Source organism: Enhydra lutris, unplaced genomic scaffold (genome assembly GCF_002288905.1).
Source record: "Enhydra lutris kenyoni isolate GAN:26980312 unplaced genomic scaffold, ASM228890v2 scaffoldscaffold19, whole genome shotgun sequence".
In the NCBI taxonomy this organism is placed as follows: Eukaryota; Metazoa; Chordata; class Mammalia; order Carnivora; family Mustelidae; genus Enhydra; species Enhydra lutris.
Genome location: NW_019154103.1, coordinates 11,248,563 through 11,267,410, shown reverse-complemented (window position 1 = coordinate 11,267,410; position 18,848 = coordinate 11,248,563).

The window sequence follows — 18,848 nt, the reverse complement described above, 5'->3', positions numbered from 1 at the left end:
TCTAATAATACTAAACTGGTCTATAATTACCTCTGTGGGAGGTAATTTTACAGAATGAAATTATAGCATTAGAATAAACAAAAGACCACACTACACCAACATGTTCTTTTTAAATATAATTATTTCCTAAGGACAAATCCAAGTCATCTTTTTTTCATTATAATATTTCTGTTTGTAATACATTGTTTTCCTTTATTTCACTAGTTGATTTTCCAGTTTATCTATGGTTGAACTAACTAGCATCATCTTGAAGCCTAATGAATTATAAGACCACTTGATATATTGATAAATTTGATTTAACCTCTATATGTTGGTGTTCTTCAGTTTCCTTTGTCTTATATTTATAAATAGTTTGGGAAGCTGATGCAATATTGTATGATTTTGATAATTCAATTTTCAAGTGACCAAAAATAAATATCAAGTATTATAGGAAGACTGCTCATTCATAATAAATTCCATGAATTAAATAACTAATTTATACAGTATGAGAATTAAGAATAGATGAGAATTTAGAATGAATAAGTTTAAGCTGATAACTTAATGTCAACATTAATTTTCAAACTACATGATCATGGTTAACTTTTTATGGTATATTTCTTATATACTTGAATTATATACTTATATATTTATATACATATTTATTATATACTTGTATACTTATATACCTACACTCTTAAGCTATATATATATTATATATATATATACTTAAATTATGTATTTTGTAGATAGAAATATATTTGTATGTGACATTAAAATTGGTAATCATTCAGTTTTGTATTATTACCATTTATTTTCTTGTGTGCTGTTACTTTGTGTCAACTCAGTTAAATTTAGATGACAGTTTAGACAGTATCTAATTCAATATTGTGCCTCATCTTTATTTACTGTATTCATTTTTTCATGGTAAATTTCCATCAAATTAATATTTCCTGTAGCTATTTATCGATAATCTTTTTTTTTTTGTAATATATGGCATTATAAAGCTATAGCATAGATTGTTAAAGTATAACATTTAACTGTTCTGGGCATTTGAAGAGCAAATTCTAGATACAGGCCAAATGTGGGATGTTCCCAGTGTAAAAAATGGATGAAAAATATATTTTCCAAATTACTCCAAATTCAAAATTTAGCCTTAGGTAGTCCTGAATATTCAAACATGGTGAATTAGTTTAAAAGAGTGAAATGTCTTACCTTTATACCTAGAGCCAAACAGTTGATAAGGTTGAAAGCATATAGCTACTTAACTTATTGTGTTTTACATACATTTTTGCTTTGGGGCTTCTATTCATGATTGGAAAAAAATTCTAGATAGATGAGAATGCATTTTTAATGCATTTTGCCATTTGACTACAAGCAGAAGTACATTTTAAAAATTAAATTAAAATAGTACCCAGAAGCATATTCCATCAAGGTTCTCCTCTCAACTTATAAGGTTATATGAGTTTGTGTTGTTGTATAGAAATTACTGTTTTGCTTTTTACTACATACAATGAGAGAGAAAATTTGATCATTAAGTTGACATAAATTAAATTAAAAATATAAATTATGCATAGATACTTTATCTGTGACCAATGTGACATTTCTTTCAAAACTGGTGAATCAAATCCTGAACTTTACTTAAATATGTTTTATATATTATACAATGTAACTTAATGTTACATAATTTAATACATTCCTCTCCATCGCCTGATAGTGATCAATTGTCATTTTTCACTGTAAAATTATTCAAAATAATTTGGTCAGACAAAGCCATTAGATTTTTCTTGTTGGTAAGATTGACACAAATGATTAGATGCAAGTAAAGATTATTACTTTTCCACAATCTTGCTTCCAGATGTACAACAGCAATTCTCTGACCAAATTTTACAAGACAAAGAAAACTTTTTTTTTTTTTTTTTAATTTTTGTGGGCAGGTTTGGTCATATGGGCTTCTTTACTGGTAGTAGGATTTCATCAAGTCCCAGCTCTCTGTTGTTTGGGTTTTCCGATTAAAATTTGCATGAATGTCCAACTATTAGAATTATAACAGAAAAGTAAAAAAAGAAAACAAGCGAGTTACTTGACCCAGCAGAACCTCATACTGTGTCATGCAAAGATAAAGGGAATTTTTACTTTATGCAAAACATATGTTTTGAATATCAATTAATTCCACTCATAAAGAATCCTTGATGCTGAGTTGTTACCTACTCATTTCACCAGTGATACTTATTTTTTCTTAAGATTTTATTTATATCTTTTAGAGAGCGAAAGAGAGAGCAGGGAGAGGGGCAGAGAGAGAATCCTAAGCCAACTTAGAGATGAATGAAACCTGATGGGCTCCATCCCACAACCCTGAGTTTATGACTCAAGTTGAAACCAAGAATCAGACTTTTAACTGACTGAGCCACCCAGGCACCCCTCACCAGTGATACTAATTTAAGGTTGTCACATTTAGCAAACAAAAGTACAGAGCATCCTATATTGTACTCCTGAAACTAATATTACACTGCATGTTGACTAACTAGAATTTGGATAAAAACTTTAAAAAATAACCCAATAATAGATAGTAAAGATAATACCAAATTATAAAAAAAAAAAACAATAAAATATAAATATGCCCTATGCAGTAATTAGGGCATACTTATACCAAAAATGTATTCTCTGTTTGCAGAAATTTGAATTTAACTGGTGTTCTGTATTTTATTTGGTAACTCTATACCTATTTCTAATGTTCTTTAGGACATTTAACAAACCCTGTATTATGGATCATTTATTCATACAATAAAAATAAAACATCTACTATGGGTAAAGTTCTGTTATAGGCAATGAATATATAGTTATCAGTAAAACAAAAAAAATTATTTGCTCATAGAAAGTATGTTTTGTGTGGGAAGACTAACATCAAATACTAAATGTATACATTAAATAGATTAAAGAGTTATGATGAACAAAAAACTATAAAGGGGAATTTGGAAGGTAGGGTGAAATTATTAAAAGGAGGCAAATTATTATGGGAGAATCTTTGCATTTATGTCTCTTGGGCATATTCCCAAGTAATAAAGTTGTTAGGTCAAAGTGTATATGTAAGTTTAAAATTCTCAGAGCATATCACATGGTTCTCTAAATTTATCATGTTATTATAAGCTGAAAATTAATGTGTGAATATTCCATTTGTAATGCATCCTTGTCAACATTTGATTTTATAATTCTTTTTAATTTTGGCCATTCTCATATATAAGAACTTTATAATTTCTAATGATTTTGTTAAAATATTTCTTATGTGAAATGTTTGTTGAGGTCTTATGCACACTTTTTATTTATTCTTTGCCTTATTATATGCCATTTAAAAAAATATGTATTTTACTGATGTGGTTGAATTTAGGTCTACATTGTGTAATTAGTTTTCTCTGTCTAATGTTTTCTTCCTTTCTTATTTTTTTGCTTGTTTCTCCTTTTAAGTTAATTAATTAACTCCTTTTTTGGCATTTTAGAATTTCTTTTGCTTCTAAATTCTGAACTCTATAATATTGCTCTTTGATGTTTTCAACAGTCAGTATTCTCTACAATGTATTTTCAAATACTCTAATTTGGTCCACACCTTTACTCTCTTTGGTTCTCTTTCTTTCTTTATAGAAGTGTAAATTCATACTTCAACCTGGTATTACTTTTCCTTTAATCTGAAGAACTTCTTTTACCATTTCTTGTGGTACAAGTTTGCAGTTTTTAAATAACAACAAAGAAAATGTCTGTGTCATTACTTAGTTTTTAAGAATTATCTTTTACTAGGTTATTATATTTTTATCTAGGTTATTATATTTTTCTTGAGCCTTTTTTACCCCTAGACTTTAAAGGTGATCTTCCATTATCTTTTGGTTTTCATTGTTTCTAATAAAAAGTTGGTTGTTGTTGTTTTAGTTTTATTATCTCCGTAATGTGTTACTTTTGTTTCTAGATTTTTTGTTTTGTTTTGTTTTTTAAAAGATTTTATTTATTTATTTGACAGACAGAGACCACAAGTAGGCAGAGAGGCAGACAGAAAGACAGGAAGGGAGGCAGGCTCCCCGCCGAGTAGAGAGCCCAACGTGGGACTCGATCCCAGGACCCTGGGATCATGACCGGAGCCGAATGCAGAGGCTTTAACCCACTGAGCCACCCAGGCACCCCTGTTTCTAGATAATTTAAAGACATTTTGATTATCTTCTATTTTTCAGCATTTAGTATGTTTTTGCTTTTTTTTTTTTCCCCCTAATCTTGAATCTATGGGTAGTATCATTCATTAATTTTGGAAAGTTCTTAGACATTATGGCTTTAAAAACTTTTTTTTTCCTATTTTTTCTTTTCTTTTTCTGTAGGTCCAGTGCTATGTATATTAGAAATCTTGACATCTTTTCATATTTGTTTGAGTCTCCATTTTTCTTTCTTTTTAAAAAAAAAAATCTCTGTTCATTCATTTAGCTAAGTTCTATGTTTGCAAACAAGTCACTTACCTTTTCTTTGCCTTATCTACTAATATGCCCAAATGATTTTTAATATGAAATATTACAGATTTTATTTCTAAAATTTTTGTTTCTTTCTTTAGAACTTTTTTTTTTTAAGATTTTTTTATTTATGTGACAGAGAGAGAGATCACAAGTAGGCAGAGAGGCAGGCAGAGAGAGAGGGGGAAGCAGGCTCCCCACTGAGCAGAGAGCCCGACACGGGGCTCGATCCCAGGATCCTGGGATCATGACCTGAGCTGAAGGCAGAGGCTTTAACCCACTGAGCCACCCAGGTGCCCCTCTTTTTTTTTTTTAAACTTAAATTCAATTAGCCAACATATAGTGCATCATTAGTTTTTGAAATAATGTTAAAAAAAAAACCCTTCTTTTTCTATGCTGAAATTCCCTATATATTTTTTGATCCACTATGTTAATTTTATTTATTTATTTTTGATTTCCACCATTCCCTGAGTAATACTATGTGTCATCTTTTACTGTCAGGTTTTATGTTTCTTTGAATGTGGTTCACATTTTCTTGCTAGTTCACATCCACCAGACATTTGGCATGAAGTAAAAACAGAGAAGAAAATATTTTCTCTTGAAAGTGTTTCACTCTCTTCTTCCATATGGCTAGAGGCAGAATTTCTTCTATTTAATAAAACCAAAAATTGAACTGGGTCAGAGCTGGGATGTGACTTTAGTCTCACTTCTGTACTGAGTTCCTATGTCTTTAGGTGGAATGACGACTTCCAGCAGGACTTGGGATCACAGTGCTTTAAAACTACAAGCTTTCTTCTAAAATCCCTGCTCTGAACCAATGCATGCACAATTAGCAAAATTTCATAGGTGAGACTTGATAGAATTTGAGAGCTTATTAGCCTTTTGTCAAGGACACTCACTCTAATGGAAATTCAATTTTTTCTTGCCTCTACAAAGTCCTGTCTTATTCTTCTTTCACCCTTTCTATGGTAATTTTGTTTCTGTCCACTAATGGCCTCAGGAATAAAAGGAGCCTTTACTCTGCTCAACTAAAAGGTGCTCAATCCATTATATCTTTTAGGCTTTGTATTCAGCTCTTCGATTAAAAAAATATCAGATTACATAAATTACATGGTATTTTATTATAATGGTAGAACTGCTGGTTTTTCACAACCATTTGCATTCTAACTAGAAACAGTTAAGCTTTGTTTTTTCTTTCTGGAATGTATGTGTATATGTATGTATGTATATATGGGCAGTATGACATAAGGATGGGGGAAAAAAAAAAAGAACAGGTCACCTGGGTGGCTCAGTTGGTTGAGAGTCTGGATTTGGCTCAGGTCATGATCCCAGGGTCCTGGGATCCATCACCACATTGTACTCCCTGTTCAGCAGAGAGTCTGTTTCTCCCTCTGCCTTTGCCTCTCCCCCTGCTCGTCCTCTTGCTCTCAAATAAATAAATAAAATCTTAAAAAAATAAAAAAAGAAACTATATGATGAGTGCCTTTAAAATCTTGGTAAAGATTCTAGTTCTTTAGATCTTATTTAATAGGGAGTAGACAATAGAAATAAATAATCCATGTATTTTCAGGTAACTCTAGTAGAAATATATATTAAGATATGATAAGACCAGATATAGAAATAATTTAATGAAAAGGTAATAAAGATGAGAAAGCTTTTATTTATTTATTTATTTATTTTTAAAGATTATTTATTTATTTATTTATTTGACAGACAGAGATCACAAGTAAGCAGAGAGGCAGGCAGAGAGAAAGGAGGAAGCAGGCTCCCTGCTGGGCAGAGAGCCTGACGTGGGGCACGATCCCTGAGCAGAGAGCCTGCTTCCCCCTCTCTCTCTGCCTGCTTCTCTGCCTACTTGTGATCTCTGTCAAGTGAATGGATAAAGTCTTAAAAAAAAAAATTGACTTAATGTTTAAAAAAAAATTTTGTTTACTATAGAGTGAGAGAGAGAGCGGGAGAGCACAAGTAGGGGGGAGGGGCAGGAGGGAGGGAGAAGCAGAGTCCCTGCTGAGCAGGGAGCCCAATGTAGGACTCAATCGCAGGACCTTAGGATCATGACCTAAGCCAGAGGCAGATGCTTAACCAACTGAGCCACCCAGGTGACCCTTAAAGATAATGATTAAAAATAGTTATTCAACTTATTTACTTCTTGTTGGTACATTGTAGCCTTGACTTAATCTATGTCCAATAGTAATACATTTGTGCTTACTGGTTTATTTGCCCTGTAGACATTTTATATATAACTTAGCATTTAACTTGTTTTACATATAACTACATGGTAGTGGAAAGGAGGCTCAGAGGATAGAGCACAAAATTACTTTTGATATATATATAATATATATTTTCACAAATCATCTCTTAAGCATAAAAGGAATATTTTCTGAATTAGTTCCCGATTGATAACAATTGAAGATAAATTATTGTGTGGGTACTTTGCATTTCTTGCTACTCCTCTGGTTCAATATTTTTAGTAATATATCAGTATACAGAGAAAGTTTAGAAGTAATTGAAAATCAGTTACTTTTTTTCAACTTCCCCAAGCTCATGGATGATCTTTTTTTTTTCCATTTCAGAAACCTTACGTTTCTTGTTTTACATGCTTTGTGAATTTACACAATGAAAAAAGCATAGTCTTCAGATAGCCATTAATACCATTCTGAATATCTAAGTCCATGCATCATTTTTGGAATGTTTACATTTTGTATTTATCTGAAACAAGAGTTCAAAGTTACTGTTTTCTTTAAAAGAAAATCACTAGACAATATAATGGTTCACTTCTCCAAACTGTTCCTGGGATGCATAGACTGGAGTCTATGCATTTTCTATGTGGTTGATATGAAGTTAAAATGAATCCCAAGGAAAATCTATAGGGATAATTGTGAAAGTACTATGTCTTGCTCATGTCAAAAATTAAGAATTGTATTATTTTTCTTAAATATATGTGTGGAACTATATATTTTGCAGCAGCCAGCACTGTTGTTAAAGAAATACATAATTTTGTTTTCACAAGGCTAGTGGGAAATGTAAATTCACCTATCAGTATTTTCTTCATTTTGCCTATCACCTGAGGTGAAGTGAAGGTTGCATGCGGAGTCCTGAAAAAAAGCAAACTTTGGGGGCAAGGGCTAAGATATACAAACCACACTGATAAATTAGTGCTCATTTTCTAAGTCTATGTGATCCCTTAAAGAGAGTGCCTTTGTTCCTTTCAAATCAGACTTGAGTGTAGACATTTTTGAAATGTTTAAACCTCAATACTCAGAGTTTCATTTATCTGGGTGTGGTAGGCAGCCATGTTACTGTAAAGCTCTAGCACTACCACATAGACCTTTCAGGCTTGCCTTTTCATTTTCTTTAGTGTATTTATTAGTAAAGTTTTAAATTTATGATAGACTACAGTTTTCGTATACTTTTCCTTCTGTGTTTAGTATTTTTTGTGCTCTGTCTAAAATACCTTGGCATGCCAACAAGTTACAAAAATAGTCTCCTATGTTTCTCCTGGAAGTTTCATAATTACAGATTATTGCATGTAGGTTTGCTATTCTCCACAAAATAAGTTTTATATATTGAGATCATTGGTCATTTATTCCATATAGAATCACAGATTTCCTGTTTGCCATTGAATTTAATTCAATCTTTCTAAAAAAATTGCATTGATTCTTTATGTGTAGTTCTCTTTCTGGATCCTCTTCTGTTCCATTGATCCATTTGCTTGTTTTGTGGTATTATGCTACCTTAATAATTTTTATTTTGAGAATAAGTTTTAAAAATGGGCAGTTTTTTTTTTTTTTTAAGATTTTATTTTTTTATTTGTCAGAGAGCTAGAACACAAGCAGGGGGAGTGGCAGGCAGAGGGAGAAGTAGGCTCCCCGCTGAGCAGAGAGCCAGATGCAGGATTGATCCCAGGACCTGGGATCATGTCCTGAGCCAATGGCAGACACCTAACTGACTGAGCATCCCAGGCATCTCTAAAAATGGGTGGTTTAAGTCCTCTAATTTTATACTTAAAAAAAAGTTTGTTTTTCTGAATTTTTTGCATTTTCTTATAAATTTAAAATAAGTTTGAAAATTTCAAGGAAATGCTCGATTTGATTTCAATTGGTATTGTTTTGAATATTTGGTAATAGTTGACATTTTAATAATGTTGTATCTTCCAATCTAGATCATTCAATTCTTTAAAATCCTCTCAGTAAGTTCTTGTAATTTTGATTATAGAGGTACAAATCATTTGAATATTTTATTACTAGGTATATTACAAATTTTGATACTACTGTACTTGGCGTTTTTTTTTAATTTTTAAACTTCATTTTCACTTATTACCTGTACATAAAAATACAGCTGAGTTTTGTATATGGTCCTTGTGCTATATGACCTTGCTGAATTTGCTTACTTTTCCTTAAGATTTTTATTTGTGCAATCATATTTTCTGCAAATTATGCACTTTTTAATTCTTTTTTATGCCTTTATTTTGTATTAGCTTACCATATCATATCATGATATATATTATCTTTATTATATTGTGATTAATTTTTGTTAATATTGTCAAATGCTTTTACTACCTCTTTTCATATCTTTTATACTCAATTTTCTCCTTACAGCTGGTAATACAGCAAATTATAATTATTGATTATTGAATTTTAAACCAACCCTTCTGGGATAAACTCTTCTGGATATTGAGTATTATGTTTTTTGTTTATGCTAGATTTCATTTGGTAATATTTTGATAAGAATCATACATACGAGACTGTATTTGCATATGATGCTTTTCTCAGATGTTAGAACAGGTTTATGTTGATTTCATAAAACATTGTGTTGAAGTCCATTCCTTCTCTAAATTTTGAATGATCTCATGTAAAATTCTTGTTATTTTTTTTTATAAAGGCTGATATATTTCACCAGTGAATCCAAGCAAGCCTGAAGTTTTATTTTTGAGAGAGTTAATTATAAATTCCTCATATTTTTTTGTATCTGTCTAGTTGTCTTTCCATTATGTTCAGTCTTAGTATAACTCCTAGCTCCACTCTTCAGCAATTCCTTCCTAGCTTGCCATGCATAATAAAATGAGTGCCATTTTCACTTTATTATACACAATAAGCCAGCATTATTTAATATACCCTACCAAAGCCTGTTGCTGAGATATAGCATGTGTGAGTGTGTGTATGTGTGTATTTCAGAACACATACAGTTAGTCATGTACAGAGCACAATGAGCCATTGTTACCATCTTTAGAAGAGAGCTATTGTTTTGTTCTGTTTTGTTTTTAGGGAGGAAGAGGGGTGGGGCAGAGGCAGCAGGAATTGGAGAAAACCCCAAGCAGGCTCCATGCCCAGTACAGAGCCTAGCATGAGGCTCAATCTCACAAACCTGAGATCATGACCTGAGCTGAAATTAAGAGTTAGACGCTTAACAGAGGAGCCACCCAGGGGCCCTGAGAGACCTATTGTTTTAAATAACATTTAAAACATTTAACTGTTTGTTTACAGTATAAACTGAAACTTAGAACTAGATAGTCAGCAGCTAAGACTATAGAACTAAATTTGAATATTAAAAATAAATGGAAGGGGGCACCTGGTAGTTCAATCAGTTAAGCATCTGCCTTTGGCTTGGGTCATGATCCCGGGGCGGAGGGGGGGCGGGGCTGGGATCCTGTCCTGCATCAGGCTCCCTGCTCAGTGGGAGTCTGCTTCTCCCTCTCCCTTGGCTGCGCGCTCGCTCTCTCTCTGTGTGTCAAATAAACAAAATCTTAAAAAAAAAAAAAAGTTACTATCTTATTAGATTTCAGTGTTGTCCAAATTTTAATGAATTAAGAATGTATAATATTTTCTCTTTTCCAATGAATGGGTATCTGCTTTTAAAATGTGTTCACTATTACTTTAAACGATCATTCATAAGTAATGTTTTGCCATTCTAAATAAACTATATTATTATCTGTGATTCTTTGAAATTAAAAGTAAAATATGTGACCAACATGAGTTTTTATTGAACTTGAACCGCATTTGATAATATTGTCTCTCATGTTTGGCCTTTAAACCTTCTTAGATTATCCCATGTTCTTCCATATGTTTGCTCAGATAGGAACAGTTCAATTCCCTATAACTCATCTCTTTTTAAATTTGATATTGTTTAGCTTTATTAATCAGTCTTAAGATTAAAATGCAATAACATCAACTGGCAAGAGCCAAGTAACTTAAACCCAATGTTTTAAGAGTCAACTATTACAAAGTGTCTCTTCCTACCAGTGATATAGGAAAGTGGATCTTTATTCCATTACTAGCACAGATTTGGAACAAGAGATTGTCTCCCAAGATTTTTTTCTTTTTAATTAAAGTATAGTTGGTGTACAATTACATTGTCTCCCATTCCCTTTGACTCATTTTGCCCATCCTCCTCTCTGTTCTTCTCTGGCATCCATCAGTTTGTTCAGTATTTATAGGTGGGTTTCTGCTTTTTTTTTTTGTTTGTTATTCATCTGTTTTTTAACTTTTTTATTTTTTTGTTTTTTTTTATTTTTTTGTTTTTATGTTTTTGTTTTTTCACATATATGTGAAATCTTTTTTTTTTTTTTCTATTCTGTATCTTGATTGTGGTAGATCCCACATGGCTTAATACAGTTAACGAAAGTTTCTAAATTGTACATCTAAAATGAATAAATGTTTTTGCATGCAATTTAAACCTTGATAAAGTTTAAAGTAAAAGTTGTTTAAAAAATTTGATCTTTGTTATTTTTTAAACTACCATGTTTGTATGATTTTCCAAAATGTTTCCATCCAAATAGCTAATTCTACAACGGTTACTCCACTAACTCAGAACTTATTATATTAAATTAATAAAAAATAAAATAGATGTTATTATTTATGATATGGCACTGAATTAACATATTGAAGAAAACTAAATATATTCATAATATAAGAATGATTTTTAAAGTCAACATATCATACGATAGTTAAATATAATTTGAACATTTGTTAAGAACTATATCCTCTACTGGGGAATTTCACAAGATACTGCACAGTTTGATGATAATTGAGTTCAAATGTTTTCCTCTGAAATTACTTGTACTCTGCAGACAAATATTTTTATTGCCATGTTGCTTATAATTTTAAGGATTAGAAAGATTGTAGATGTCTATGTATAAAATATAATTTTTTTAAAAAGATTTTATTTATTTTTTGTCAGAGAGAGAGAGTGAGCATGCACAAGCAGGGGCCTGATGGTGGGGCTTGAATCCAGGACCCGGGGATCATGACCTGAGCTGAAGACAGACACTTAACAGCCTGAGCCACTCAGGCGTCCCTGTAAAATATTATTTAAAATAGGGGCGGCCAGGGCGCCTGGGTGGCTCGGTGGGTTGGGCCTCTGCCTTCAGCTCGGGTCGTGATCCCGGGGTCCTGGGATCGAGCCCCGCGTCGGGCTCTCTGCTCTGCAGGGAGCCTGCCTCCACCTCTCTCTCTGCCTGCCTCTCTGCCTACTTGTGATCTCTCTCTGTCAAATGAATAAATAAAATCTTAAAAAAAAAAAAATAGGGGCGGCTGGGTGGCTGAGTAGGTTAAACATCTGCTTTCAGTTCTAGTCATGATCCTGGAGTCTCAGGATCAGGCCCCTCGTTGGACTCCCTACTCTGCAAGGAGTCTGCTTCTCCCTCTGCTCTTCTCCATGCTCATGCGGTTTCTCTCTCTCTCTTGTTCTCTCTCTCCCAAATAAATAAATAAAATCATATGTGTGTGTGTGTGTATATATATATACACACACAATTAAATATGTATTAATCAATAATAGTTGCTTTGGTAACTCTATATCATTAAAACCATGTTAAGGAAAATACATAATGACAACGTAAAATATATAATGATGTAGATATATTCAGATGTATTATTACTTAAAAAATTCATCTCTGTGTTAAGTTCAAAGTTCATCTCTGGTGTTAAGATGTCATTTTGTGGATTTAATATAGTCAGTGTGCATATGTGCATGTTAACAATTGTTTTCTCTGTGATGGAAGATTGGAGGTGATTTTTAGCACAGATAAACAGAAAATAAATGTGATTGGAGTTAGTTTAGCATAAATATAAATGATGGAATCATAAAAAATGTATGAATATTATTTAAGTTGAAGTCATTTTTAGATCCTGGAAATTTCCCGTGTTTATCATATCATTTTATTTTTTTTAAAGATTTTATTTATTTAAGACAGAGAGAATGAGAGTGAGCATGAGTAGAGGAGAGAGGCAGAAGCAGGCTCCCCATTGAGCAAGGAGCCAATGCAGAGCTCAACCCCAGGACCCTGGGATCATGACCTGAGCTGAAGGTACCTGCTTAACCAACTGAGCCACCCATGTGCATCCTAGCATATCATTTTAAATTATACTTTAATTTTTAACTATAGTACATAAAAAAGCTTGCATTTTTATAGATATACGACAGATTTAAAAGTGATTCTTTCTGCTATTTTATTTTGAAGTGAATACTTTTAGTGCATATTTACACATACTTCAAAAATTTACTCACTGGATGAAATGTACTGACAATTAACATCTTAATTGCTGTTTTCTGGGAAATTACTACATATAGTCAGAGTTTGACTTCTCACAGAATTAAATAGAGAGAGGGGGAGCTTCACAAAATCTTGAGCAGACTATAGAGGAATTGAAAGCTAAAGAAAATATAGTGGATTGTGCCCTTTGATTGAACAAATTTTTACATTTTGCTTCCTGTAACATATACCCAATAACTTTATTTTTAGAATGGCTGTGAAAGAATGGATACTTTTGTAAAATAACTCTCTCATTGTATTTCTGACTATACATTCTAAATGTCTTTATACCATTCTTGTTGACCTTTCTCATCCCATATATGATTCCTTATCAGTTAAATTCCCAGGTATGATCCTTTCTTTTTCTGGTTCTTTTTGTTTCATTTTGTCAGTAATCTTGATGAATTCTGCTGCTTCAGTTCTATTAATACTCATGTTCTAAAACAAATATCATTTTTGCCTCTTTTCAGTTGTGTTTGAAACATCTTATTATTTTCTATGTGTGGTTTTATCTGAAATATATCCAAAATACCATATATCTAAATATATCCAAATTACCTTGAAAGTAAAATACATAGTATCACATGCAAATTGGAATAAATTCACAATAAATGAATAGTGATATAGCTGAGAATCAAAGAAATTGTACTTATTACTTTCATTTTCTAGGTTCTACAGTTTTCTCAAATAGATATTTTAATAAAATCTATTTCAAACAATGAGTACCCCATATAAATAATATTTAATGGTTAACATATAGCTATTATTATTGAAGAAACCTAGAAGATCATAGTTTATAATTTCTCATGATCCTCAGCATTTACCATCATCTTTCTTAGGTACTGGAAACATGGTGAACCACACCCAGTTGGGATCATGGTCTTGGCTCAAAGTATGAATTGAAGGTTTTATTTCACACTAAGACTGTTTAGGTATATTTAGGCTTAATTTCTTGTACCAGATTTGTAAATAATTTTTTTTTTTTTTTACAGAGTGGAGTAATGTGTGTGATTCACCTGGAAAAAAGATGAGCAAAGGTATGTAGATCACTTTAAATATGGTATGAAATTGCAAAGTGGGGGCATGGAGGGATAAAAAGGAGAAAAAATACAAATGCATTGATATTTGAATATTTGGGGATGGAGAGTTCATGACACAGCTAGACAGAAAGCAGAGAACAAATTCTTGTGAGACTATTTCTGCAATAAAGAAATGAGTAAGAAGTATGGGAAGTTTGTTGTATGATGCTGTACCTTCCTTATTTACAAGAATTCACTATAAACAATTATATCACTTTTAAATGCTTTACAGGACTGTATTTGTACTAATTTTCAACCTATATTCATACAGGTTATTGATCTGCTGTTTTATTTTAATAATTTAGTCTGGCTTTTGTCTGGTAATGCTTGCCTCATAGAATGAGTTTGGGAAATATCTCTCTAGGTTTATCTAAGAATCTGTGTAAAATTGGCATAATTTATTTGTTTGGAAGATTATCACAATTAAGCCATCTGGCACTAACTTTCCTTGAAAAGGCTGTTACTATAAATCCAGTTTCTTAATAGATATAGAGCTATCCATGTTTTCCATATTTTCTTGGATAAAATTTCACAGTTTTTATCTTTTAAGGAATTTTGTTTTTCCATATATGTTGTTAAAAGTATTGTCATAAAGTTGTTCATAATATTTTCTTTGTAACTCTTATTTTTACTAGTGTCTACAATAATGTTATTTATGTCATTTCTCATAGGTGATTTATGCTTCCTGGTGATTAGAATGACTAGGGGGTTGTTTTGTTTATTTTTTAAATCAATCTTTTGAAAGTATCAGCTTTTGGTTTCATTGATTTTTTTTCTATTTTTAAAATCTGAATTATTCTCTTTAGAAGATACATATTTTTCCTAAAGTCTGCTTATTCTGGCTTTAATTTTTACTTCCTTTTCTAGTTTCTTAAAGTATAAACTGTGGTAGTTGAAGTGAGAACTTTTCTAATATATATTTTCAGCAAAAAAGTTATTATTCTTAAAGATGTTATTTATTTGAGAGAAAGAAAAAAGGTGTGCACATGCACACAAGCAAGGGGAGGGGCAGAGGAAGAGGGAGAAGCAGACTCCCCACTAAGTAGGGAGCCCAACGTTGGGCTCTATCCCACCGAACAGTAATGCCAAAAATGTTTTCTTTGCATGAATTGCTTAAGGTCATCCTATTTTGACATGCTGTGTTTTGATTTTCCTCTGATACTAAATACTTCTTGGGATACCTAGATGTCTCAGTCAGGTAAGTATCTGCCTTTGGTGGAATCATGATCCCAGGGTCCTGGGATTGAGCCCAGTGTCCGGTATCAAGCATTGGGCTCTCTGCTTAGCTGAGAGGCTGCTTCTCCCTTTCCTCTCCACTCCTGCTCTCATTATCTTTGTCTCTCTCTAATAATAATTTTAAAAAACTTGTTAAAAAAAAGTACTTCTTAATGTTCCATTGATATCTTTTTCAATCCATTGGTTCTAGAAATCTGTTATTTAGTACAAGTATTTGGATTTCAGAAATTTTTATTATTTATTTCTAATTTAATTCCATATGGTTAGAGACAACAACTTCTACAGCTTGGATCACTTAAAATTCATTGTGTTTTATTGCCCACAACATGAACTATCTTGGTTCTGTGTACACTTGAAAATAATTTGCATTCCTGAAATAAAAACAATAACCATCTGTATGCTGCCTGTAAGAGACTCATTTTGGACCTAAAGACACCAGCAGATTGAAAGTGAAAGGACTGAAAACGATTTATCATGCTAATGGATACCCAAAGAGATCTGGAGTAGCAATACTTACATCTGACAAACGAGACTTTAAACGAAAGACTGTAACAAGACATGAAGGACACTGTATCATAATAAAGGGCACAATCCAATTATTGTTGGTTTAGAAGATCTAACAATTGTAAATATTGATGCCCCCAATATGGGAGCACTCAAATATATAAAACAATTAATAACAAACATAAAGGAACTCACTGGTAATAATACATTAATAGTAGGGGACACTAACACCTGACTTATGTCAATGAGCAGATCATCTAAGCAGAAGATTGATAAGGAAACAATGGCTTTGAATGACACATTGGACCAGATGGGTTTAACAGATATATTCAGAATATTCCCTCCTAAGGCAGAATTCTTTTCAAGTATATATGGGTCATTCTCCAGAGTAGATCACATACTAGTCACAAATCAGCCCTCAGCTTGTACAAAAATATTGAGACCATACCATGCATCTTTTCTGACCACAACACTGTTAGACTTGGAGTAAACTGCAAGAAAACACTTGGAAAGACCACAAATACATGAAGCTTAAACAACATGCTGCTAAAAAATGAATGGGTCAACCAGAAAATCAAAAAAGAAATTAAAAAAAAATGTATAGAAACAAATGAAAATGAAAACAACAGTCTAAAACCTTGATGATGCAGCAGAAGCAGTCTTATAAGGGAAGTATATAGCAATATGGGTCTACCTTAAGAAGCAAGAAAAATGTCATGTAAATGACCTAACTGCACACCTAATGGAGCAAGAGAAAGAATAACAAACAACGTAAAACCAGGAGAAGGAGAGAAACAATAAAGATTAGAGTAGAAATAAATGATATAGAAACAAAAAATAAAACAGATAGGAGCACCTGGATGGCTCAGTGGGTTAAGCCTCTGCCTTCAGCTTCAGTCATGATCTCAGGGTCCTGGGATTGAGCCCCAGGTTGGACTTTCTGCTCAGCGGGGAGCCTGCTTCCCCCCTCTCTCTCTGCCTGCTGCTCTGCCTGCTTGTGATCTCTCTCTCTCTCTCTCTCTGTGTGTCAAATAAATAAATGAAATCTTTTAAAAAAAATAAAACTAAAACAGATAAATGAAACCAGGAGCTAGTTCTTTGAAAAAATTAGTAAAATTAATAAACCTCCAGCCAGACTTATCAAATAGAGAAAGGACCCAAATAAATAAAATTATGAAGCCACAAATGAGAGAGGAGAAATACAACCACCACAGAAATACAATTATAAGAGAATATTGTGAAAAACTATGTGCAAACAAATTAGACAACCTGGAAGAAATGGGTAAACTCCTAGAAACATATAAACTATCAAAACAGAAACAGGAAGAAATAGGAAACGTGAATATACTGATAACCAGCAAAGTAATTGAACCAATAATCAAAAATCTCCCAAGAAACAGAAGACCAGGGCCAGATGGCTTCACAGGTGAATTCTACTAAACATTTAAAGAAGAGCCAATACCATTTCTTCTCAAAATATTGCAAAAAATGGAAATGATAGGAAAACTTCCAAATTCATTCTATGAGGCCAGTATTACCCAGATACCAAAACCAAAGACTCCAGTAAAAAAGAGAACTACAGGCCAATAGCCCTGATGCACAGGGTTGCAAAACTTCTCAATAAAATATTAGCAACCTGAATCCAACAGTACATTAAAAGAATAATTTACCACAATCAAGTGAGATTTATTCCTGGGCTGCAAGGAATATTCTTAGATATTAGCAAATCAATCAATGTGACTCACCCCATTAATAAAAGAAAGGATAAGAACCATATGATTCTTTCAATAGATACAGAAAAAGCATTTGACAAAGTACAACATCCATTCATGATAAAAACTCTCAACAAAGTAGAATTAGGGGAAACATACCTCAGCATGATAAAGGCCTTATGTGAAAAACCCACAGCTTCCTCTATGGTCAGGAGCAAGACAGAGATATGCAAATTCACTATTTAACAGAGTACTGGAAGTACTAGCCATAGCAGCAGACAGCGGAAAGAAATAAAAAGCAACCAATTTGGCAAGGGAGAAGTGTTATTAGTGTCACTATTTGAAGAGGACATATGCTAACTTTTGTAGAAAACCCAAACTACTCCACCAAAAAATTGCTAGAACTGATACACACATTCAGTAAATTCACAAAATTCATTGATACAAAATCAATGTACAAAAATCTGTTGCATTTCTATATACGAATAATGAAGCATCAGAAGGAGAAACCAAGGAATCAGTCCCATTTACAACTGCACCAGAAACCATAAGATACATAAAAATAAACCTTACCAAAGGGGTGAAAGATCTGTACTTTGAAAACTGTAAAACAGCAATGAAAAAAATTGAAGACAGAAAGAAATGGAAAAACGTTCCATGCTCATGGAGTGGAAGAACAAATACTGCTAAAATGGCTCTACTACCAAAAGCAATATTCACATTTAATGCAGTCCCTTCAAAATACCACCAGCATTTTTGACAGAGCTAGAACAAACAATTCTGAAATGTGTATGGAACCATAGGAGACCCCAAATAGCCAAAGCGACCTTGAAAAGGAAAAACAAAGCTGGAGGCATCAGAATTCCGAAGTTAAGTTATGTTATAGAGCTATAGTGATCAAGACAGTATGGTACTGGCACAAAAACAGACACATAGATCAGTGGAACAGAATAGAAAACCCAGAAATGGACCCAGAACTATATGGTCAACTAATCTTCAACAAAGCAGGAAAGAATATCCAGTGGGGGAAAAAAAAGAGTTTCTTAGACAAATGATGCTGGGAAAATTGGACAGCAACATGCAAAATAATGAAACTGGACTACTTTCTTATACCGTACATGCAACTAAATTCAAAATGGATGAAAGACCTAAATGTGAGACAGGAAACCTAAATGTGAGGCATCAAAATCTTAAAGAATGCAAGTAGTAACCTCTTTGAATTCAGCCACAACAACTGCTTGATAGACACATCTCTGAGGGCAAGGGAAACAAAAGCAAAAATGAACTTTTGGGACTTCATTAAGATAAAAAGCTTCTGCCCAGTGAAGGA